This window comes from Panthera pardus, unplaced genomic scaffold (assembly GCF_024362965.1).
Source record: "Panthera pardus isolate Hobbes unplaced genomic scaffold, ASM2436296v1 HiC_scaffold_17, whole genome shotgun sequence".
Lineage (NCBI taxonomy): Eukaryota > Metazoa > Chordata > Mammalia > Carnivora > Felidae > Panthera > Panthera pardus.
In genome coordinates this window covers 131644032-131669876 of record NW_026526732.1, presented here as the reverse complement: position 1 = coordinate 131669876, position 25845 = coordinate 131644032, and the positions used below count along the sequence as shown (strand labels likewise).

Here is a 25845-nt window from a genome sequence, read left to right as displayed (position 1 = left end):
TCTAACATCTATTTGGTTTTCGTTACAGATAGTAAGCATTGCGATGTTTCCTATGAACAACATTATTCAAATGACATGGCAATCCTGTTAGCAATATTACAGTACTTAATGGTTCTTCATATCTAATGTTCTTTCAAAGAAATTGTAGCCACCTCTCCCAGACATTCACTGGACAAACAGGTTGGGTTCATGAGTCACTTCTGAAAGACAGACCAGGTAGGTAAGACACTGAAATTGGGGTGCCTGGGTGGCTCTGTCGGTTAAGCATCTGACTCTTGATTTCAGCTCAGGTCATGATCTCACGATACATGAGATTGAGCCCCGAGAGTGCAAGCCTGCTTGGGATTCTCTGTCCCTCTCTTTCTGCCCCTCCCCCCCCCCAAATAAATAGACTTAAAATAAAATAAGACACTGAAATCAAAACTGCAACGAGACAACCTCATACCTGTCAAAATGGCTAAAGTCAATAACACAAGAAACAACAGGTGTTGACGAGGATGTGGAGAAAAAGGAACTCTCGTGCACTGTTGGTGGGTATGAAAACTGGTGCAGCCACTCTGGAAAACAGTATGTTTGAGCAGGTTCCTCAAAAAGTTAGGAATAGAACTACCCTATGATCTGGTAATTGCACTGCTGAGTACTTTCCCAAAGAATACAAAAACAGTAATTCAAAGGGATATATGCACCCCTATGTTTACAGCAGCATTATTTATAATAGCCAAGACATGGAAGCAGCCCAAGTATCCATTGATTGATGAATGGATGAAGAAGATGTGGTATATATATACAGTGGAATATTATTTGACCATAAAAAAAGAATGAAATCTTGCCATTTGCAATGACATGGATGAAGCTACAGTATAATACTAAGCCAGATAAGTCAGAGAAAGACAAATACCATATGATTTCACTCATTTGTGGAATTTAAGAAACAAAACAAAGGAAAAAGAAGAGACAAACCAAGAAACAGATTCTTAACTATAGGGAACAGTCTGATGGGGGGGGGGGGAGGGGAGAGGAGGTTGGCTGGGGATGGGTGAAATAGGTGATAGGAATTAAGGAGTGCACTTGTGATGAGCACTGAATGATGTATACAATTGTTGAATATATTGTACACCTGAAACTAATATAGCACTGTATGTTAATTAACTGGAATCAAAATAAAAACTTAAAAAAGATAAGACCCTGCTCAAAGTGGGCAAAATGTGAGAAGCAGAGATCCAATGAGTCTGCAGGTAGTGGGTGGACAAAGGATGCATACTCCCTCCCTCTGGGAGGTGGTGACACTCCCAGGAGGAAGCCATTTGGAAAACTGAGGTCTTGATTTTTTCTACCCCTGTATATATATACAGTGGAATATTATATATATAGATATATATATATATAGATATAGATATATATATGTATATATGTATATATATATATATATATATATATATATATATATATATATATATATATATACAGTGGAAAATCTTCTGGCACAATATCTAAGAAGCTGAAAGGTAGATGCCAGGCTTTTCTGGGTTTTCTCTTTAAGGAAAGTTTGGGGAGTATCCAAGACTCTGAACCTTGCACAATCCAGCTTGTGAGGGCTGGCCAGCAGTGCTCCCACCATTCTCCCTGTTCCTGCACTCACTGCAAAGAGCTGGGCCTCCTCCCAGTGCTTTCCAGGTACCTGGGACTGGGGCAAAGAACCTGTCTTAGAAAGGGGAAGGAAGGGAGGGAGGGAGGGAGGGAGGGAGGGAGGGAGGGAGGGAAGGAGAAAGAAAGAAAGAAAGAAAGAAAGAAAGAAAGAAAGAAAGAAAGAAAGAAAGAAAGAAAAGAAAGGGAGAAAGGAAAGGAAGGAAGGAAAGAAAGCAAGAGAAAAAGAAAAAAAGAAAGGAAAGAAAGAAAGAAAAAGGGAGGGAGGGAGGAAGGAAGGACCTACCTGCCTTCTTTTTTCAAATACCTTAGTGGAGGTTTGGGCGCCAACACTGGGACATGTTTCTGGGTGATCACCCCCAGATTTCCTTCCAGACTCATAGGGACCACGTGCTAGAGAAGATTCCTTATCACACTGGCTTTCCTTCCCTAAAATGCAAGGTAAATCCATGGTCATTCAATATAGACCTAACACTGACTTTTCTTTGCCCTTACTGGAATTCTTGGGGAAATCCAGCATGGATTTTCCTCTTTTACTCTCACAATTAAAATAACTCATTTATGAGGGTAAGGCACCGAGAGATGCAACCTGGCAGGGCTCTCCTACTCTACTTTACACTTTTTTACACTTCACACTTTACACTCTACTTTACACTTTACACTTTTTTATCTTACGATTTTTAAAAATGAGAAAGGTGACTTTTTTTTTTTTTTTTAACCACAAACCATTTTCACATTCAGATGCTTGGGTTTTGTAAATCTTCCCTGGCAAATTCACACCCTCAGAGCCACACTAGATAGAAGAGCTGGAAAGCCCCAAACTTCTTTTATTAAACATTTATTCTGAGTGTGGGACTGTGCACTAAAACTGCAATAGGTAACTGGTCACAGGAGGTTACAGCCTCCAGTAACTGACCTCAATGAGAAATCAAAACTGGGAAGAACTGGAAAACCAGTCAAGCAGAGGCAGGCAAGCAACATTGTCAAACAATCAGATATAACAGAAATATAATGTATTTAGATGACCTAAGGGTCTTTCTCAGGTCTACATGTAAATCAGTAAACCTTACTTTTTACAACCATAGCAAATTATACCTTGTAATGTGCAAGTATTTGGAGTACTGATTGAAAGCAGGTCCCCCTTTCCTCTTGTAACAAGCTTTGGAGCAGCTCTTCAGAGCAATCAGAAAGACCACCTCCCAAACTATAGTCCTCAGGAAGACAATGAATAAAGCATTCACTAACCTACTTTGAGGTTGGTTTTCTTTCAGTGGACAGGATCAGGTCTCAAAGAAATGGAAAAATAAAACTGAATAAAACATGGCCCTTCCCTTTTTTTTTTTTTTTAGCAGTTCAGATGGATGCAAAAGAGAGATTGTGTTTGCAATATTCAATCGTGGGGAGATCTGTTCCAAGATCCCCAGTGGATGCCTGAATCTGTCTAGTACCAAACCCTATGCATATTATGTCTTTTGCTGTACATACATGCCTATGATAAGGCATAATTTATAAATGAGGCACAGTAAGATATTAACTAATAATAAAATAGAACAATTATGGTAATATAGGTAATAAAAGTTATGTGAATGTGATGTCTCTCTAACAGAATAAGTACAGTTAAATGGGCAAGTTAGGGCTGGCCTGGAAAGAGTTCTTACACCAATCTAAGGAGTTTGGGATTTATTGGTCAGGCAATGGGGAAGCATTGTAAGATTTTAACTAGAGGATTAACCTGATTCATTCATTCGCTCCTTTCCCTACTTTCCCTTCCTCTCTCTTCCTCCCTCCCTTCCTCCTTCCCTTTTTTTCTGACTTTAGCATCAGCCTTCAGGATGGTTTGGATGCAGAAGAAAGTGCCCAGGGGTTGGTTAGTTAAGGAGTTGGCTTTAGGCCATTTGGGCCTAAGCCTAAGTAGTGGCAACAGTGAAGCAGGGAGCTAATCAGGAAGCAGAACCCATAGGATCTAATGTGCAAGTGGATTTAGGGGGAAGGGACAAGGAAAAGAATGGAGTTCCAGCGATGTTTCAGTATTCTAACTCAAATAATTAGACACAAGATGATATGATTAACTCAGAGAATATGAGAAGAAGAGGATAGGTTCGGGGTCAAATAATTAGTTTGAGTCAAAAGTGCTTTATAGTGCTTGTAACACATTTAGGTGAAGATGTCCAGGACACAAGTAGAAACAAAGACAAAGCTATGGGATACAGGAGCTAGAAGCCAGAAGAGGGATGCACTCAGCCCAGTGGAGCTTCCTGATCAGGAAGGCATCCGTCTGATGACAGAAGCCCAGGCAATAGCAACCAACATTCTAAAAGGTTGCTAGGGAAAAAAGCACAAAAGCAGATGGAGAAGAGCAGAAACTGGACAATGGAGAGCAGCTCGCGTTAGAGGAAGTGGAGAGTTAAAGCAGGGAGAGTCCATTTGACATTCCCACGTCAACACTTAACCTTGGTGACAGTTAAGACAACCATCAAAGTGAGTGGGATTTAGGATGAAAAGAGACACGTGGAGGTGTCTAAGAAACTCTTTGAAGAATCTTCACTGTGATGAATAAGAAGGCTAGGTAGAACTGGAGGTCAGCTAGAAGGACTGTGTTTTAAGGCCTGAACAGAGTTGAGCATGCCATTTGCTTTCTGCATAGTCACAGTCAGAAGCATCCAGGAAAATACTAGGAAATTGTCTGATTTAAAGGAAAATCTAATCTTTGTCAAGAGTATGATGGTGAAGCAAAGCAATGTTGCTGCTATCTTAATGGTTATTCTTTGTTATTTTAGGCCATCTGTAATCCAGGGGCTCAGGTGAAATTTGCACTTTCTGGCCCAGCAGGTTAACCTAGTACCTGAAAGCCAGGTGTCCATAGGAAGAGGCTTAGAGCTGGTTCTGTGTGAACACAGAAGGTGTTTTCCAGAATCTATGTTTGTTATTTTATTTCATGCATTTTTTTATTCACTTATTTCTTTTGAAACCATGCTCTCTTATTTAAAATCTGAGTTCAATTAAGAGAATCTTATTACTCTGGAGATTTTTTTCATATTCATGATCATATGATTTTAAGAAATAGCTAAATCACTAAATAAAGGTTCCTCTCTCGCTTTTTTTCTCTTTCTTTTCCCTCATCAAGAGAAGCTTGTCTTATTTGATCTGGAATCACGTGGGTGGTCCATTTCAGAATGCAAATAAAAAGAAACGTGAATGGAAACCCATCTTCCTGGGATAGGGTGCCGCCAACTCTGGGCCGTGTCACCCTGAGGTCCAGGCCACTGCTGAAGCGAGCTGGATGAATTTACATGAGAAGCCCAAGGAAACTGTTTCCCCAAATGCAAAGTTAGAGAGACTTAGTGTGCTTGACCAGATCAGTTCTGACCAGGGCCCTGTGGTAACGAAACTCCTAAAACTTAAAAAAGCAAGCAAACAAACAAAAACTGTTGAGAGAAGGGCTCAACCATCAGGAGGCTAATTTCAGTCCGTCCATGGCTTGTGCTGAGATGTAAAAAGTCCCTCCAGACCCTACCATTCTGTCTCTCAGAAGGTGCTAAGGGAGGCAAGGGGCTGAAGCTAGGACTCACAACACTGAGTGGTCACCTTGGAAACCCAGAAGGGTGCCTTCTTGGCCAAGCTTAGTGCTCAAGGAGTGTGAAACCCTTGATGATGCACTAGATTTTGCACAAAGGGCATGAGTTTTAATTTCAAAATGCAGGCTTGGGTATCGTAGAGTGAAAGCAAACAGGGACACACGACGTGCATTTTCAATACCCCTACTTAGTGAAAGCTGGTGAGAACATTTTCATTCTTTTTAAACAAAGGCAAGCAGTTCAACTACTTTCTGGGTGTCCATCCACCTCAAGGTAGAGAACCTCAGTCCCTCATGAGGGAGGGAACTATTCATTAAGCCCCGAAAACAGCAAGGGCTGAGGGCGGGGCTCTATCACCTGGCCACTACTATGCAACATATACACTTTCTCCCCGGGCCATCATGGATTCCAAAGGCAATATAAGATCCTCACAAAGACAGGGAGTTCTTATCTTGTGAGTTATTTAAGCAATATGATGAGCAAAGTCTTTCAGATCATTTGCAATGTTATTCTTGGATAACTTGATGTTTGTTCATCAGCCTTAATAACTTTATTATATGAACTCCTGGCATTCATGAAATGGTGTGTGACCTCCTAACCGGTGGTATGACCAATTATTTCATTCACGCCACGAACTTTTATTGACCACCTACTACAGGCCAGGAGCTACACTAGGGTCTGGCAATATAATGATAGAAGACAGGTCCCTGACCTCAAGATACCTAATAGATATTAAGAGATAATAGAAAAAATATATATTGGTCTCTGCCCCGGCTCCTGACGCAAGGCTCCCGAAACCTTTGTAATTTCCTAAGTGATAAGAACAAACACTAGGAACTTCCTTTGTTGTAATATTTGGTCGTTGACTTGAGCTACTGACATAGGATTTCTGAAACCCTTGTATTTCCTCGGTTAATAATAGTGTCTTTTTTTCTCCGTGGGGTCCTGGATGGCTCCTGGATGAGAGCTGGTATTGGAAAGAGCAAGCTGTGATTAGAAACTTGGAATTTTCAGCCCTTCCCCTCCCCCATTCTCTTGAGATGGAAGAAGGCTGAAAGTAGAATTAGTGACTGATTATGCCTATATTATGAAGCCTCCACAAAATCCCAGTAAGATGGGATTCGGGGAGCTACTCCATTGGCAAACACATCCACCCTGGGAGGATGGTGAACCTCCAACTCCAAAGGACAGAAGCTCCTGCACTCAGGACCCTCCCAGACCTCGCCCTATGTATCTATTCATCTACATCCTTTATTTATATTTTAATAAACTGATAAATGTGTTTCCTTGAGTTCTGTGAGTCACTCTAACAAATTAATCAAACCGGGGGGGGGGGGGGGGCGGGCATAGGAATCTCCCATTAATAGCCAAATTGGACAGAAATTGTGGGTAACCTGGGAATCCTATTATTTGCAACTGGCATCTGAAGTTGAAGGTGGGTGGGGAGCAGCCTTGTGGGACTGAGCCCTTAACCTGTGGGACCTGACATGGTCTGTAGGTAGAATGTGCTAGAATTTAATGAAATTATAGGACTTTAGCTGGTGCTGTGAAGACCTGCTTGATGTGAGAAGTCCCCCACATACATTTGGTGACGAGAAGGGTCAGAAGTAAAGTGTTTTGCATGAGAAGTAAAGGAGACACATGGGAGAGAAACACAGGAGAAGGAAAGGACTGAGTTTTTCTCTATTCAAGAGAAATACTGAACTGTGGCTTTTCCTTATACAGATATGCAAACAAATGAAATAGTGATATGTGCTCTAATGGCCCTTAGTATAGGGGTAAGAAAAAGTAGAAGCAGCAACAAGGAGTCTGGCTGGGGAAATCAAGAAAGGCATCACACACTCTGTAACACTTGAGCAGAGATCTGAAGAATGATGCTGAGCTAATCAGAGGACAGTATTCCAAGCCAGGAGTCAAAGAACTTTGCAAAAGTATGCCTGTTGGAGGAAACAACAAATATTGCAATATCATAAAATATGAGGCAGTTTAGACTAGACATCTATAAAGGGCTTTATATGTCATACCAGTAAATTTTTCTTCTATCTTATAAGCTGCAGAGACTCTCTGAAGAATTCTGGACTGTGGGTCACATAAGCAGTTATGTACTGGGAAGACTGCTCTGCAGGAATGCAGACAAGTGGGATGGGAAAAAACAGAAGTATCAGAGCTGCGATACTTGAAATGAAAGACACCAATCAGGGCAGTGGCAGGAGGGGTAGAGGGGATGGAAGTATTAAAAAACAAAATTCAAGTGAGTAAACCTGAAGATCTAATTGGCTGTGTTAAATGATTCCTGAATCAGGCAGCATCCCATCTAGCAAACAGAGGGGCTCTCTGAGGAATTGTACAAAATGAAAACTCTCAAAAAGGAGTTGTTTTTATGGCAAGGAGGGTAGGGCCAGAAGGTTACAAGCAAAAGAAAGGGATCAATCTGGACAAGGTCACTCTCCCTTAGGGGGAAGCACAGGGAGTTTTATCAGATTTACCCACTTCTTTGTGGGAGAGGCGGGTCATGGAGAGGGCCATATGACAGACTCACTGACACCCATCAGAAAATTCCAGATCGACCTGTTAAGACAACATTTCTGGGGGAGTTTGAAACTGCAACTGTATTAAGCTGTGTTTCGGTAACCTGGTCTGGCCTAAGTAACACCATTTTGGGCCTATGGTTTTCTTTTTAACAGAAAGAAAAGCTGTTCAGGGAGAAGGTAGGACAGGACCTGGAAATTGTTGGATGAGTGGACGAAGGAGGAATCTTCGCTGATTTTCAGATTACACTAGGAAGAGCTAGTGAATGGCAACGTCAGTGAACAAGATTGGAAGTTTGGAAACAGGAAGGCAAATGACTTTGGAGAAGGGAATGAATTTTGCTTTGGTTAGGGTAGGTTGAGTTTCCATGGAAGGCTCAGGTGAGAGGTCTAGGTGCCAGAGGTCAATGTAGGGGTCATCAGCAAATGGATGTCAGTGCAGTTACGGGCTGGAGAGGTTTGCCGGGGACAGAATCCAACCCTCAGGAATACCAATACATAAGGATGAAGAGAGGAAAAGAAGAGCCAAAAAAAGACAAAGGGAAGCCAGAGGCATGAAATGAATCTGGAAAGAGAATTACTAACAACAAACAAAAGAGAAGAGAGTTTTAAAGAAGGAGGCTAACGGTCTGTGGTTGAGTGGCAATGTCGTCGTTAGAACTGAGTAGGTGTACAGATAAACACAAGGGAAGGGAAGCAAAAATAATATAAAAACAGGGAGGGGGACAGAACATAAGAGACTCCTAAATATGGAGAACAAACAGACGGTTACTGGAGGGGTTGTGGGAGGGGGGATGGGCTAAATGGGTAAGGGGCATTAAGGAATCTACCCCTGAAATCATTGTTGCACTATATGCTAACTAACTTGGATGTAAATTAAAAAAAAAAAAAAAAAAAAAGAACAGAATAAGTATAGGGTCTGATGCAGACCCTAAAGGCTTCAGAAGTGTGAACTTGTGATCCTAGAGGGATGGGTCGTGAAGAAGGTGAGTCAAATGCTGAAATGCTCAGCCTGTGGGGATGTGGGGACTGAAAGGAGGGGGTAGGTTGGTAACACTTGGTGGCTTGGGAGGGGCCCCATCCGTTCTTCCCCAGCCTGGGCTGAAGGGATCAGAACCTGCCGCGTCTGCAAGAAAGGCTGCAGGGAAGGCCAGGCGGGAGGGGGTTGGGACGCCTCGGTTATGGGTAACCGAGAAGGCGACAAAGGTGAGTCAGCGGGTGGAACTCGGGGTTGAGTCATCGAGGGCTGATCACGATGCTCCCGGAAAAAGAGGAGACGCAGGCTGGGAAGGGCTCGAGTCGGCCTGGGAGCTGAGCTGGACTGGGCGATAACGGAGGTCTGAGTTCCGAAAGCTGCAGGCAACTGCCCAGCCCCCTTGGCGACCCCAGCCCGCTTCCTCCCCCCCCCCACCCCTCGCCTCTCTCGCCCGAGAGCAGAGCGTGCGAGGCTGCGAGGCTGAGAGGCCGGGATCACTTGCCTGCCGCCCACTCCCGACGCGCCCCTTCCTCCCCGCCACGCCCGTGGCACCCCCTGCACCCGCCGAGCCCTTCCGGCCGGCCCTCCCGGGTTCGCGTCCGGGAGAGCACATCCCGGGGTCTCCGCCGCCCTGCGCCCAGTTGCAAGCCGAGCTCCCAGAGGTCCCGCTCACCGCGCCTTGGAGGGGCCGGGGGATCCCAGGCGGAACCCGGCTAGGGCCGAGGGTTGGAAGGGAGGACCTGGGACCAGGGGGAGGCACTTGGGCGCCGCTGCAGCAGGGCCTGGAAGGAGGATCACATGGGGTGACTCACCTGGGGCCCAGGCCAAGTAGAGGAGGGTCAAGTGACACGTCATACATCCTGAGGAGGCCTGTTAGTTTCTACCACAGCTCCCTGTGTATTTCCTACACGGTACTAGCCACCGTCTGTAATTAGTTGTATTCGCTCGTTCTTGGTTTCTATTAGAAGGTAATTTCCAGGAGAGGCGGCCAGGTCTCCTCGAGTTCTCCGCGGCTGCAACCGCGCCAGAGGTGCCTCGGCCAGGGGGGAGGGGAGTGTGGTCAGGCCGGGGAAGCTGGAGTACCCGGAGAAGAGGAGGAGACTGGCGTTCAGAGTGAGCTGAGCTGACACCTGCCCTGACCAAGGGCGGCATGGGGTGCTGGCATTGACTGTGTCCACCGTCCAGCCTAAGGGGAAGACTTCCACACATTACGCCAGAGGACTCGCGGGTCGACCTTGATGCCTTTCAGACCTCTGCCAAGGTCACGTCCTGTGTGATTGTATAAAATTTCGTTCCTGGACAGGAACGACTCCGTTTTGAAGCTCTATTTCCTTTCTAACTAATGAATTCTTGAACTGTACCAGAAGCGGTGATTGTTTTACAAGCAGTTGCTCATAAAATCCAACAGAATAACTGGCATTCGGGCCATAAAACTGTTAATATGAACTTTATGAAGACATAAAAGTTAACTAACGCATACCAGGTATAGTTCTTTTGATAGCAGCAATAAAATAATTGATTAGATAATAATCAAAATTAGCACCGAATTGGGGGTTTGTCTTCTTTTTCTCTAAATCATAAAATGACCCCTTCTTTCTTTCTCATAAAAACCCCTTGCTTTCCCACAGGAGCAGGACACTTTTCTGATTACTCCAGAATCGGTTCTCCCCAAATTGCAATTCTGAGACCCTAAATAAAGACCTTGTTCTGTTTTAGTTTGACTTCTTTTCTAAGTTAACAGCCCATAGACCATCAGGTCCTCTCCCAAGTCGCAGGGCGACTGGGACTGAGTGTACAGTCTGTTCATGGAAGTCCTGAGGCCCAGCTTTATATTGTCGCTCTAATTTCTAATTTGATATTTGAGATCTTAACTATACCTTAGACTGTTTTTATGGCACTTTCCAAAACAAAAACAAGGTATAAATAATTGAACTTCAACGCAAAAGTTGAGTTTCCATTATCCTATGCAAATTCTTAAAATACCAGATGAATCTTGCTGGTCACTTACCTTAGTGTACTATGCTCAAAGTAGCCCAAATAGGAATTGTAAAGTTTTGCTATTCACATGGGTGGGCGAACAGCACTGTTGTTCAAGAGCTGATCTTCCTGATTTCTCCTGCTGGGGTCCCTAAATCAGTCACCTGAAGTGAGTTACCTGAGATTCAGGGTACTGTACCTGTATCCCTGTCCCCCTCTAGGGTACAGGGCAGGCCTGGGGCTTTCTTGGAGCTGTTCCTACCTTCTATAACCAGATGCTCCTGTGAATGTTTTGATCAGTGGTCTTTGCTAATCCCAGATTTCTTTTTTTTTTTTAAGAGCTTTTTCTGATCCACCAAGGGTTCTCTTGTTTTCCAGTGGGACTAAGGATTTATTCGTTTTTGAAATATTTTTTTTCTATTTGTAGGGATGTGGATGTGAAGACCTCAGCATGAGCTCAGTTTGCCCTCCCCCAACAGAATGTTTTCATCCTATTTTAATTCTGCAAATGTTAGCCTCTCCCCTTCCACTCCAAGTTCAGCCCAGATTGTTCTACATACACTTTACCTCTGTAAAGTTGCAAAAGCAACATGTCTCTATAACAACATCAAGCAATCCAGGTAAATAGAAAGTAAAAAATGAAATATTCCTCTCCTTTCTCCCACAGACACCCTTAGGTATATTAAAATATGTATATGTGGAAACATCTACATTTATATAATATTTTTACAAGAATAGAACCATACTATCAGTAAAAGGTAATATGCAAAAAAACAAAAACAAAAAAACCCCCAGAAAACAAAAAAAAACCCTAACAGAAACTGAGACCCCTTCTGACACTACTATGAAATTGTTTTATTTTTCCCTGGGAACAAATGAGGTTAGCAGATCATGAATATTATCTGTTCCTAAGGTCTGTGAAAAAGACAGACTATATACATTTGCACTTAGGGAAAACATGTAATATCAGCAAATAATTCCTTCCTTAAAGCCTCTTTTAAAATCCTGACATGAATTAAAAATACACATACACACACATGCATACACACACACATTAATTTCTTTTGCAATCATTCTTTGTATTAGCTCCTGTTCCAATCCATTACCCCATTGGTTTGTACACTAGGGTACCAGGGAACCAAGGGATCAGTTGTCTGTTTTTGCTCAGAATTGAATCCCTCATGGTGGCTGACACAGAAAAGGTGGATAGTAAACACTTTTTGAATGAATGAATGAATGAATGAATGACTATTACCAATATGAAGCTTCTAGAGTCAACCTTTACTTTTATTGTTTTTTTTTTTTTTAATATATTATGTTTAAGATCTAATTGTCAGCCTTTGAGATAGTGTTGTGCTCGTCCTCCTTTACTCTTCTTTGGTTTCTATGTTCTCAGTTCACTTGTTATCTACTTGTTTTTTGAGTTCACAACAATATACAACAGTTAAAGACTTTTAATTTACTAGAACACAAAAATAAAAGATTTCTTCCATTGATACTTAATGTGAGATATTATGATAGAGGCAAAGTGTTTCATAAAGACATGATAAAATGCCATAATTTTCTACCTTTGGTAGTAAGGCATAACACCATTCTTTAATTCTGTATTACAGGACCAAGATATGATTCAGAAAACAGATTTTCTTGTACTAATTCATACACTGTTCGTGTCAGATTTGATCTTTCTTTTTATTAGATAAATATGGGAAAAAAACCAACCTAGAATAACAAACCAGTCTCTAAAATTAGAATAATGGCTGATAAGCAGCTGTGGAGTAGGGGTTTCAAAAGAAATTAGAAAAACACATTTTTTGGAGATCTTAGTATTACTAATAACATCTTCTTATAATTTGTTTCATATATTTATGAAATTTACTCTTCTAGCCCATAAGATTTTTTAAAAGCAGGGATGTTAGTATGTGTAAACTTTTACATATAATAATTTTAAATACAAATTTTATTTTGATTCACAAAAAAGTTGCAAAGGTAATACAGAGAGGTTTCCATACACCCCCAACACAGTTTTCTCTAATCAGTCTTAAATTACCATGGCACATTAGTCAAAATTAAGATACCAGCATTGGTACCTTACTATGAACTAAACTCCAGATATCATTTGGATTTCACTAGTTTTTCCATTAGTGTCAGTATACATATTTTAAAAATAGGTAGCAGAGAAGGGGGATTTAATTTTATTTCCTTTTTTAAAAATTTTAAATGTTTAATCATTTTTGAGATGAAGAGAGAGATAGAACGCAAGTGGGGTAGGGGCAGAGAGAGAGAGAGGGAGACACAGAATCTGAAGCAGACTCCCGGCTCTGAGCTGTCAGCACAGAGCCCCACACAAGGCTCGAACTCACAAACTGTGAGATCATGAACTGAGCCAAAGTTAGTTGCCCAACTGACTAAGCCACCTAGGCTCCCCAAGGGAGACTTAATTTTAGAATGGTAATTTATAAACTATCAAATATATTCTTGAGAAACTTTAATAGCATACCTTTAGCTATATATTATATATTTTCTTTATGATAAAACCAGTAAGTTTGGGGTTTTTTTAATGACACATTTGTATCAACATGAATCTACATGAATCTACAAATCCAAGAAGCTCAATGAACTTCAAGTATGGACTCAAAGAGACCCACACTGAGACACATTATAGTAAACTGATTATATGACAAAGAGAGACTCATAAAGACAGCAAGAGATGCAACTTTTCCCATACAAAGGAGTGTCAATAAGATTAACAACCAATTTCTCATCAAAATTATGAAGGCCCAAAGGCAGTGGGATAACATATTTGAAGTGCTGAAACAAAAACTGTCACTCAATACCCAGAGGCTCCTGGGTAGCTCAGCCATTTAAGAGTCAGACTTTGGCTCAGGTCATGATCTCACGGTTCATGAGTTTGAGCCCCGTGTGGGGCTCTGTGCTGACAGCTCAGAGCTTGGAGCTTACTTCAGATTCTATGTCTCCCTCTCTTTCTGTCCCTCCCTGCTCACACTCTGTCTCTCTCTGTCCCAAAAATAAATACACATAAAAAAAAAAAAAAAGAATTCTATATCCAGCAAAACTGTCCTTCAAAACTGAGGGAGAAATTAAGACATTCCCAGATAAACAAAACCTGAGGGAATTTGTTACCACTAGACCTGCCATAAAAGAAACACTAAAGGGAGTCCAAGTTTAAATGAAATGACATCAGGCAGTAACTCAAAGCTGTATGAATAGAGATTACAGTAAAGGTAAATACATGGGCAAATATAAAATCAAGTATTGTATTTTTATTTTGTAATTACACTTTTTATTTCTACATGCTCAAAAGACAAATGTATAAAATATAACTCAATGTTATTAGGCCCAAAATGTATAAAGATATAACCTATGACAACAATAAAGGACAGAGCTATGTAGAAAAGAGTTTAACTATTGAAATTAAGTTGGTATCAACTCAAATTATATTGTTATAAGTTCAGATATTAAATGTAATTGCCACAATAACAACAAAATATCTAAAGAATATACACAAAAGGAAATGATATGGGAATCAAAATGGTTCAGACAAAAAAAATCAACTAAATGCAAAGGAAGACAATTACAGAGGAAATGGGGGACAAAAGCCTGTAAGACATACAGAAAACAAGTAGCCAAATGGCAGAAGAAATCTTTCCTTATCAGTAATCACTTTGCATGTTAATGGATTAAAGTCTCTAATAAAAGGCAGAGGTTGGCAGAATAGATTAATAAAACATGATCTAACTGTATTCTATCTACAAGAAATTCAACCTATATCCAAATACACAAATAGATTGAAAGTGAAAGGTTACAGAAAGATATACCATGGAAAATGTAATAACAGAGATCTGTGGTGGCTATACTAATATGAGAAACAATAGACTTTAAGTCAAGAACTGTAACAAGACAATGAAAGACATTATATATTGGTAAAAGTTTCAATACAGCAAGAAGATACAATCATTTAAAACATTTACACACCTAAGAACAGACCCTCAAAATATAAGAGGCAAAAACTGACAGAATTTAAAGGAGAATTATTATTGTATAATAATTTACATTATACATAATATTGTATATTATTGTATATTAAGAGTTAGAGACTTTAATACTCCACTTTCAGTAGTAAATAAAACATCTAAACAGAATATCAATAAAGTAGTGGACATGGGGCACCTGGGTGGCTCAGTTGGTTAAGAGACGGACTTCAGCTCAGGTCATGATCTCATGGTTCATGGGTTCAAGCCCCACATTGGGCTCTGTGCTGACAGCTCAGAGCCTGGAGCCTGCTTCAGATTCTGTGTCTCCCACTTTCTCTGCCCCTCCCCCACTCACACTCTGTCTCTCTCTTTGTCAAAAATAAAATAAAAACATAAAAAAAAGTAGTGGACATGAACAAAACTATAAACTGACAAGACCTAATAAACATACTGTACTCAACAACAGCAAAATATATATTCTCTAGGATAAGCCATATTTTAGGGTACAAAAACAAGCCTTAATAAATTTTAAAAGATTGAAAACATACAAAGTATATTCTCTGACCACAATGGAATGAAGCTAGAAACCAATTTTCTTTAAAAAGGAAATTGAAAAACACAGTCTTAAACAGAAGAAATCACAAGGGAAATTAGAAAATACTTAAAGATGAATTAAAAAAAAAAAATACCAGGGCACCTGGGTGGCTCAAGTCAATTAAGTGCCTGACTCTTAGTTTCGTCGCAGGTCACGATCTCATGGTTTGTGGGTTTAAGCTCCACATTGGGCTCTGTACTAACAGTGGGATTCTCTCTCTCTCTCTCCCTAAAAATAAATAAATAAACTTAAAAAAAAAGATGAGAGATCTTAAATCAAAACCTTAACTTTACACAAATGTTTTCTAGTTGAGGAACTAGAAAGGAAAATGAAATTAAACACAAAATTAGCAGAAGGTAGGACTTAATAAAGACTAGAGCAGAGATATATAAAATAAAAAATAGAAAAACAATAGAATCAATGAAACTAGAAGCTGGTTGTTTGAAAAGAACAACAAAATTGGCAAAACATTACCCAGACTGACAAAGAAAAAAAAGAGAGAAGATATAAATAACTAAAAGCAGAAGTGAAAATGGTAACATTACTACTGATTTTATAGAAATAAAAATAATGGCAAGAGTGTACTATAAACAATTGTATGCCAACCAATGTAATTACCTACGCAGGACAAACTCCTAGAAGCTCAAAAAGTACATAAACTGACTGAAATTAAAAATAGGAAATCTCAACAGATATATAACAAATAAAGAGATTGGATCAGTAATTGAAAACCTCTCAACAGGATGCCTACTCTCACCACTTCTATTCAACATCATATTAGGACTCCTAGCCAGAGCAAATAGGCAAGAAAAAGAAATAAAAGACACCAAAATTAGGAAGGAAGAAGTAAAACTGTCACTATTTACAGATGGCATGATATTATATATAGAAAGTTGTAAAGACTTCACCAAAAAACTGTTGGAATAAATAAATTCAGTAAGATTGCAGGATGCAAAATCAGTGTACAAAAATCTGTTGCATTTTTAAACACTAATAATGAACTATCAGAAAGAGAAAAAAAAACACTCCCATTTACATTTGCATCAAAAACATATGTAGGAATAAATATAGCCAAGGAGGTAAAAGACCTGTACACTGAGAACTATAAAGACATTGATAAAAGAAATAGAAAAAGACAAATAAATGTAAAGATAATCTATGCTCATGGATTGGAAGAATATTGTTAAAATGTACATACACCCCAAAGCAATCTATAGATTCAATGCAATCTCTATCAAAATTCCAATGGCATTTTTCACAGAAATAGAATAAACAAATCCTAACATATAGATGAAACTCTAAAAAGCCCTGAATAGCCAAAGTAATCTTGAGGAAAAAGAACAAAGCTGGAGGCATCATGCTCCCTAATTTCAAACTATATTACAAGGTATGGATATCAAACCAGTATGGTATTGGCATAAAAACAGACACATTGATCAATAGAACAGAATAGAGAGCACAGAAATAAATCCACACATATATAGTTAATTAAGAATATACAATAGGAAAAGAACAGTCTCTTCAATAAATGGTGTTGGGAAAACTGGACAGCCACATGCAAAAGAATGAAATTAGACCACTATCTTACATATTACACAAAAACTAACTTAAAATGTATTAAAGACTTGAATGTAAGACTAAAACCATAAAACTCCTAGAAAAAAACATAAAACTCCTGGTAAGCTCCTTGAGATAAGTCTTTGCAATAAGTTTTTGAATCAGACACTAAAAGCAAGAGCAACAAAAGCAAAAATAAACAAGTGGGACTACATGAAACTAAAAAGCTGTACAGAAAAGGAAAGCATCAACAAAATGAAAAGACAACATACTGAATGGGAGAAAATATTTGCAAATCATATGTCTGCTAAGAGGTTAATATCCAAAATATATAGGAACTCATACAACCCAACAGCAAAACAAACAAATAATTAAATCAAAAAATGGGCAGAAAATCTGAATAGACATGTTTTCAAAAAAGACATAGAGATGGTCAACAGGTATGAAAATATGTTCAGCATCACTCATCATCAGGGAAGTGTAAATCAAAACCACAGTAAGATATATCACCTCACATCTGTTAGAATGGTTAGTATCAAAAAGACAAGAACATAGTTCTAACTGCAGTAGAAGCAGTTATTTTATTTTATTTTATTTTATTTTATTTTATTTTATTTCATTTCATTTCATTTATTTTTTAATAAAATTAACATTAATAATTTTTTAAGTTTATTTATTTATTTGGAGACAGAGAGAATGGGGAGGTACAGAGAGAGAGAGAGAGAGAGGGAGAGAGAAAATCCCAAGCAAGCTCTAAGCTTTCAGCACAGAACCCAAAGTGGGGCTTGATCCCACAACCCTGGGGTCATGACCTGAGCCGATGATATCAAGAGTCTGAAGCTGGACCTACTGAGCCACCCAAGATGTCCCAAAGCAGTTTATTTTGGAGCTTGGGTAAGAAATAGCCAAAGCGAATATTGAGTGGAAGGCTAAAAAATTTTTTTAAATCATTCTCTAAGCAATAGAAAGACATCCAAGCTTTTTGAGTATTGTGTGACAGGGAAAAGCAATGATTTAGAAAACTGAATTATCCATGATATTTAGAATAGCCAGGAAATGGGAAAGTGTATCACAGGGAAGTAAAAATTAAGACTGTAACTTATGAGGTGGTGAGGACCTGATTCAAGTATATAAGTTTCTTAGCCCCTCTCTTGCCCCTTGACTACTCCCCACAAACCAAATATCCCAATTTAATGTTAACTTAAAAAAAAAAAAAAAGAAAGAAAACCTCTCAACAAAGAAATGTGCAGAACCATATGGTCTCACTGGTGAATTCTATCAAACACTTAAAGAATTAACACCAGTCCTTTTCAAACTCATCCAAAAAATTAAAGAGAGAACATGCCCAAACTCATACCTTGATACTAAAGCAAGATAAAGACATTGCAAGAAAATAAAATTATAGACGAATATTCTTATAAATATTGATACAAAAATCCTCAAGGAAATACTAGCAAACTGCATCCAACAGCATATTCAAAGGATTATATATCATGACCAATTGAGATTTAATCCAGAAATGCAACATGAAAAAAATCTCTTAATGTAATACACACATTAATAGAATGAATACAAAAGAAACCACATGATTATCTCAACTGACACAGAAAAGGCATCTGACAAAATTCAACACTCTTTCATAATCATTTTAAACACTCAGAAAACTAGGAGTAGAGGGAACTTCCTCAAAATGATAAAGGGAATTTATGAAAAAAAAATTTAAATCATTCTCTAAGCAATAGAAAGACATTCAAGCTGTTTGAATTTATGAAAAACCTATTTCTAGCCAGAGCAATTAGACAAAGGAAAGAAAACTCATCAAAATTGGCAAGGAACAAGTAAAACTACTGCTACTCACAGATTACATGATCCTATACATAGAAATATATAGAATATATAAAATATCTAGAAAATCTCAAATATATAGAAAATTCCAAATACATAAAATATATAGAAAATCCGTAAGAAAGCTACTAGATCCAATATACAAAATTTAGCAAAGTTGCAGGATACAAGATCAATGTGCAAAAATCAGTTGTGTTTCTATACATGTGTAATGAACAATATGAAAAAGAAACTAAGAACGATATTCTATTTGTAATAGCATCTAAAATAATAAAATACCTAGAATAATAAATCTAACCAAGGAAGTTAAATGCTTGTGCATTTAACTGAAAACTACAAAATATTTCTAAATTTAAAAAGAGCTAAATAAATAGAAAAACATCTTATGTTAGTACATAAGAAGACTTTATTGTCAAGATATCAGTACAACTCAAAGCAGCCTACAGATTCAATGCAATCCCTAACAAAATTCCAACAGCATTTTTAAGGTTTTTGCAGAAATATAAAAGCCAGTTCTCAAGTTCATATAGAATTAATTGCAAGGGGCTCTGAATAGCCAAAACAATCTTGAAAAGGAGAACAAAGTTGGAAGACTCCCACATCCTGATTTCAAAACTTACTACAAAGCTACAGATATCAAAACAGTGTGGTCCTGGCACAGGTACAGACATACACACTAATGGAATGGTATTGAGACTCCAGAAATAAACCCAAACATCTATGGCAAATTGATTTTGATAAGGGTGCCCAGTCCATTCAATGGGGGAAAGAGTAGTTTCTTCCATAGATGATGCTGGGACAACTGGATTTTCTCATGCAAGGAAATCCCTTACTTCATACCATATATAAAAATAATCAAAGTCAATCAACAATCTAAATATAAGAGCCAAGACTACAAAACTGTTAGAAGAAAACCAGGAGTGTTTTTCATGAACGTGGATTTTGCAATAGGTTCTTAGCTATGACACCAAAGTCCAAGGCCAAAACAACAAAATGAATAAAACAAGATAAATTAGATTTCATCAAAACTAAATTATTTTTGTGTATCAAAGGACATTATTTAAAAAAGTGAAAGACAATGGAAACCAAGCTTGAATGAAGAGCCAACCATGCAGACATGGATGTGCAATATACTTACACCACACAATTACTTTGAATCAGGTTAAAGGCTTCTGGGGCATAGAGGTTGATGAGCTCTTTTTATGGTTGCTGTTGCCCTAAAAGGTGAAAAGTTAGAAGATATAAAGAGTTGTCTTCAATTCTCAACTCCTTTGGAAATAGACTCCATTTTTATAGGGTTTGTGGTTCTGATTTTTCTTTGCTTTAATCTTACAAAAAATGAATAACCTCCTACTTTCCCACAGCTTCCTTTTATCCCATTGGGTATACTTTAATTCATTATCATCATAAAAGATGGGCTCTGGATCCAGGCAGCTTTGCATCTTTACTAAACTCTTTGGACCTTAGTTTTGTCATCTGTAAAATGGAAATTATAATAGAAACTGCATCCTGGATGCTGCTGTGAGGATGTAACACACAGTAAATAACCCTGCATACTGCCAGTACATGGTAAGCCCTCTGCAAATGCTAATGATTATTATCACACACTATTCTTATTTCTAATAATTACGCAGAATATTAAGTTGCTTTCTCAGCTTAACTTTAAATAGCAGGGAGCACTTACTGAATTCACATTCCCTCATCCAAGTTTCATTACTCTGAGTCATGAAGAAAGTGGGAAAAAAGTCATAGAACAGAATTTTGGCCTAATTATATTTGCAATTCCAATGGTATAATCTTTAAAGTACCATTTATCTCCAATGTTTCATCAAAATTTTACCCATTATACATCAGTGTGTACTGTGAAAGCCTAATACCTCTATTCATACAATTGCCAAAATGTTCTGATTGATTTGGGGTAGTGATAAAATGTTGAAGATTTGGTTGGGTCCAAGTATATGCAAAAGTGATTTCTAAAGGCTTATTGAATTTGCCAGTATTTGGCTGTCAACTAAATCCTTAGTTAAAATAAGATGAAAGGTTTGTGTTCTCATATTTGAGTAGTCAATTATGCACGGTATGAATGGCTACTTAACATCAAAAACCTATTTAATAACAAAATGTGAATCTGGTCTCTACCATTTTATCTAGAGCTATCCACTTGACACTTATTATTAATGCAAAAAGCTAATTCATACCATGTTGCCATTAGAATTCTACCCATAGCTTTTGAGGAATCAAGACTGACCACTCTTGACAAACAGCAGACCTTTCCAAAGTACCATAGGGAGAGAACCTTCTCAGAAATCAGGGGTATTATAAGGAGATGGATGTAATGGCTCATTTCCCAATGAAACTGGCAGGGATCAATGACTTCCAGTTATGTTTGAGGAAAAAACCATTAGATTTCCTCATGACATTTCAGAGTTTGGATGATCTTCAATTAGAGACAAAAAACACCCTGAAAACTGTAGCATCTGCTCACCCCGAAATGTCCCAAGAAACCTGAAAATATTCAAAACTACCAGTATGTTCATTGAACAAATGTTATACCTCCATCCTACCTGCAAGATTGATTTCCTGAGACCTCAGCAGCAAGGTAGAAATAACAATAAAAGGGAATTAAGAAAAAGAATATCTAGTTAATTGCTTTCAGAGGAATAGGACTCCCCCACCAAAAAAAGTGAAAGACAATGTACAGAATGGGAGAAAACATTTGCAACTTCTTTACCTGCTAATATAGAGAATATATCAAGAGCTACAATTCAACAAAAAATAGACAGACAATCCAATTAAATAATGGGCAAAGGACATGCACAGACATTTCCCCAAAGAAGATATATAAATGGCCAATAAGCACATGAAAAGATGCTCACCTTTGTTAATCATCAGGGAAATACAAATCAAAGCAAGGAGATACCACTTCACACCTATTAAGATGCGTGAAAATTAATAAAGGGGAATCTCACTAAGAGTCCCGAGGCTAGAAAGGGGAGCCATACTGAGGCACTATGGGGAAAATGAAAAGGACTTAATTCCTGCAAAGTCACTGGTGGGAAGCAAGGGTGAAAAGTTTCCATATGCTTGGAGATAAATACCTCCTTCTCTGAAAGAGAACAAAGGAGAGAGAACAAGTCATCAGGGAGTAATGCTTGTTTGAGCAAAAACCGAAGAAACAGTTTGCACAGAAGTAACAATATTAAGCCTGCCTGAACAAGTATTTGTCTTTCAGGCACCCTAAAAATGTCTGCCAAGAAGAAAAGCATCCTGTGATTGTCTTGTGACCTCTAAAGAGTAATGACCACAAAATAATGATCCCATGACTGAAGGACATTGTCCCACTCCTAGCCCCTCACCCTTTGCAAAAGTACCTTTTTAAGCTATGCACACCTGTCTCTTAGGGGAGAAACATTCTTCTTGTCAGGTCCCTGGTATACAAGCTTTCTCTAATAAACTCCACTTGCTTGCTTTCTCATGAGTTCAATGTTCATTTCTATGACATTGAGACTCAGAACCTGGTCTTGGGGTCCCCTAACAATACCACTCAATGCCAATTACAGGCAGAATTATCAAATACAGACCCCAAAAGAATAATCATCAATTACAAGCTCCCAAAGGGGAAAGACATAGATTGCATCTCCTACAAGAAATTGACCACCCCTGCAAATTCAGCCAATGAGAAATCGTCATCACCCTGAACTCTTGTTCTTCTGCAGTGGCTTTCATTCAAAATAATCCCCCCCCCCAAAAATAATAATAATCCCTCCCAATTTTCTCCTTCCTCTTCATAAAATAACATTCCCCTCCTTCATTTGTTGGACTTGCCTATGGTTTTGCCATCACTTCCATGTCCCAAATTACAATTCTCTGCGATTCCTAAATAAATCCATTTTTGCTGGTAAAATAACTGACTTTTATTTTTAAGGTTAGCAGATGGTTATTATAATCATAATTTTTCAAAGGGACATAACAAATGAGGTGAGAATGTGGAAAAATCAGAACCCTTGTACATGGCTGGTGAGAATGTGAACCAGTACAGTCACTGTGGAAAACAGTTTACCAGTTCCTTACAAAGCTAAACAGAATTACCGTAAGAGCCAACAATTTCACTCCTAGGTGTATATCCAAAAGAATTGAAAACAGGGACTCAGATACTTGTACACCAAAATTTTTAGCAAGATTATTCACAACAGCCAAACAACCCAAGTATCCAACAGATGGATAGGTAAACAAAATGTGTTACATATGCAAAATGCAATATTATTCAGTCATAAAAAGTAATGAAGTTCTGGCTGGAGCTGAGACCTTGCAGAGAGGGCATCAGGAGCCCACGCCTATCATGAAGCTTTGGCCTCAGCTGGCCTCTTGCTTGGTGACTCATCCTGTGACTCATTTCTGCCTCAAGTACTGCCTTAGTGCCTGCCAGTGTCCATGGATCACAGTTCATCAAGCCACATGCACGTTCCATCCACGTAGCACCCTTCAAATGCCCCTTCTCATCACGGTAGTCAAGGGCAGGAATATCATTAAAAAAAAAAAAGTAATGAAGTTCTGATATGTACTATGATATGGGTGAACCTTGAAGATAAGATAGAGAAACTGAGGGGACTCCAGTTTTAGAAAGGCTCCCTCTCTGCTGTTTTTCTGTTAGGCCCCTCTTACTCTTGTTCTATATTTTGCATGTAAGTGAACCAAAGAAGCTACGTTCCCACTCCAAGGGGGAAGCAAAAACAGTTAATCATTCTCTGAGTTTTGCCTAGGCCCCCAAATATCTGACAACATCTAAGAAGAACCATGTCCCAAACATGATTCAGGACATTAGATTGAAACAAATCCCAGCCATCAATAGTCCCTACCTTTGATGATTTTTGAAATAACACTTATTACTCACCTGTCATTCCTCTTTGATCAGACCATACTCTGGACCCCTTTCCAGTATAAACCCCTAACTCCAAGCAACAACAAGACTCATTCTCTTTTCCTTTACCAGTTTCCCAGACATTCCTTCTGTCATAATCTATCACTATTAAATAAATTCTGCTTTTACTTTCTCTGACTCATATTTGGTTTCTATCCTGTGGAAAGCCAAGAACCTCTTGGCTGGTCCTGTGGGACCCTCCTCTGTGTCCTCAGACCCAGCTTGCCTGCATCAAAAGCACTATGCTAAGTGCAAAAAGCCAGACACAAAGGGCCACATATTATATGACTCCACTTGTACAAAATATCTAGAACAGGCAAATTCATGGAGGCAGAAAGTAAGTAGGTTACCAGCACCTGGGCAGAGGGGAGAGTAGGGAGTTATTGCTTAGTGCTTATTGAGTTTCTGTTTGGGGTGATTAAAAACTTTTGGAAATATATAATGGTGGTGGTTACACAACATTGTGAATATAATTAATGCCCCTGAATTGTGTGTTTGCAATGGTTAAGATGGCAACTCTTACATTTCACTACAATAAAAAAAAAAAAAAACAAAACCTATTTATTAGGAAGAATTTGTTTCCCAAAGGAAAAGGGATGCTGTTAGCAGAAAGAAAAGTCATTAAATAAAACCAAAGGTAACTACTCCCCTAGGAGAGAGTTCAAGCTGCTTATATTAGCTTTAATGAAGCCCTCGATATTCATTTTCATCCGAACTGGGGACAAGAGGAAGCATATAACTGGCTTAGCTGCCTCTTTGCCTAGAATGCTTAATTCGATTCTTGCATTTCTTTATAGCAAGGGGTGAAATGAACATGGAAATCTGAGAACCCCTAGAGGTGACGTTTATTGTTTCTGTTAAGTGTATTTATCTTGTTTTAATAGCACCACCTCCTCATTAAACTCGGAATACAAATATGGTCACATCTTACTTGTTTGCTATAAATGCTCAGTCCTCAATACCAGATTAGCAGGAAATTCTGTTATTTCCTCTTTGCAGATGGGCTCTTCCTGAACTGTCCTAGAATCCACCTTGGGTATACACACTGCTCAAAAGGGCAAAGGGAGGCCCCTCCATTCTCTAGGGAGTGGTTTGCTCAGTCCACATCTGTGATTGCTCCTCACTACCACAAGATGGTGCTGTCAGATCACACAGATGCCTAACCAAGGCGCAGCTGCCAATCCTCCCCTCTACCTAATGTTTTCAGAGATGTGTCGGTCTCCCTTAGAGCACAACTCTTTCAGTTCCTACAACAAGGACTAAGCCTGCTCCTAGACAAGTGCTTAGTCTGGCACTTGCTATTCCACAGTTCGCTGACCTTCCCACAGGATCCATACAACCCAGAAGTCTCAGAAGTCCTCATAGCACAAGACACCTGACAATAGTTATTTGCCCTCCTCCCAGGGAAGTATACCTTGAATTATTCTAGAGGGCCTGCCACCTACCTTTTTAGGATGACTCGTTTCTTTCTGTGACACAAAGATGATTGGAGGACATCCCTCTGGTGAGTCTCAACAGAAAGGGGGATAAAACAAAACAAATTCCACCTTTGGAGACATTCTAGTACATTCGAAAATGCCTCAAGCACTTTTTCCTCTGACAAAGGTCATTCTAAAATGAAAACTGCCTCCAGGATCTCCTGGGCTCACAAGACATGGTGGCTCTGTTTCCTGCTGGCACGAGAGCATCTCAGAGAGACCATATTCTCACTTTTTTTAAAATCTATATTTATTTTTTTGTTTTTTTAATGTTTATTTATTTTTGAGAGAGAGACAGAGAAACAGACAGTGTGAGAGGGAGAGGAACAGAGAGAGATGGAAACACAGAATCCAAAGCAGGCTCCAGGCTCTGAGCTGTCAGCACAGAGCCCAACATAGGGCTCAAACCCACAAACCAGGAGATCATGACCTGAGCCAAAGTCAAATGTTCAACCAACCCACTGAGCCACCCAGGTACCCACATATTCTCACTTCTGAATACATCAACAGCAGAAAACATCAATAGCAAGCCAACACATGGGTCTACAAGCAGCTGTGGTTGTTTTCATTAGGAACATTGTGAACACAGAGGAAATCTTCCTTCTGCTTTATATGGTCATCTGAGGACACCAGAAATCAAAGCTGAGTTTGGGGAGAGCCCTTGGGAAGGTCACAGTGGAAGGGAACAGGTCCCTGTTGCCCCTATAGCCATAGCACAGAAAGTGCTGGAAAAAAAGAAAAAGAGATAATTAGCCTAAAC

The 25845-nt window shown here is 39.1% G+C and overlaps 1 protein-coding gene and 1 long non-coding RNA gene across 2 annotated transcripts in view; one reads left to right on the top strand and one right to left on the bottom strand.

The window, feature by feature from the left end:
- The window catches only part of SERPINB6 (serpin family B member 6), an 82321-nt gene that overhangs the window by 34247 nt on the left and 22229 nt on the right, over positions 1–25845 (bottom strand). The gene's annotated exons all lie outside the window — the stretch shown is intronic.
- On the top strand, positions 1514–6501 carry LOC109249471 (uncharacterized). Its single transcript, XR_002072594.2, has 2 exons — positions 1514–1674; positions 4769–6501. It is a non-coding gene; the product is annotated as an uncharacterized LOC109249471 (long non-coding RNA).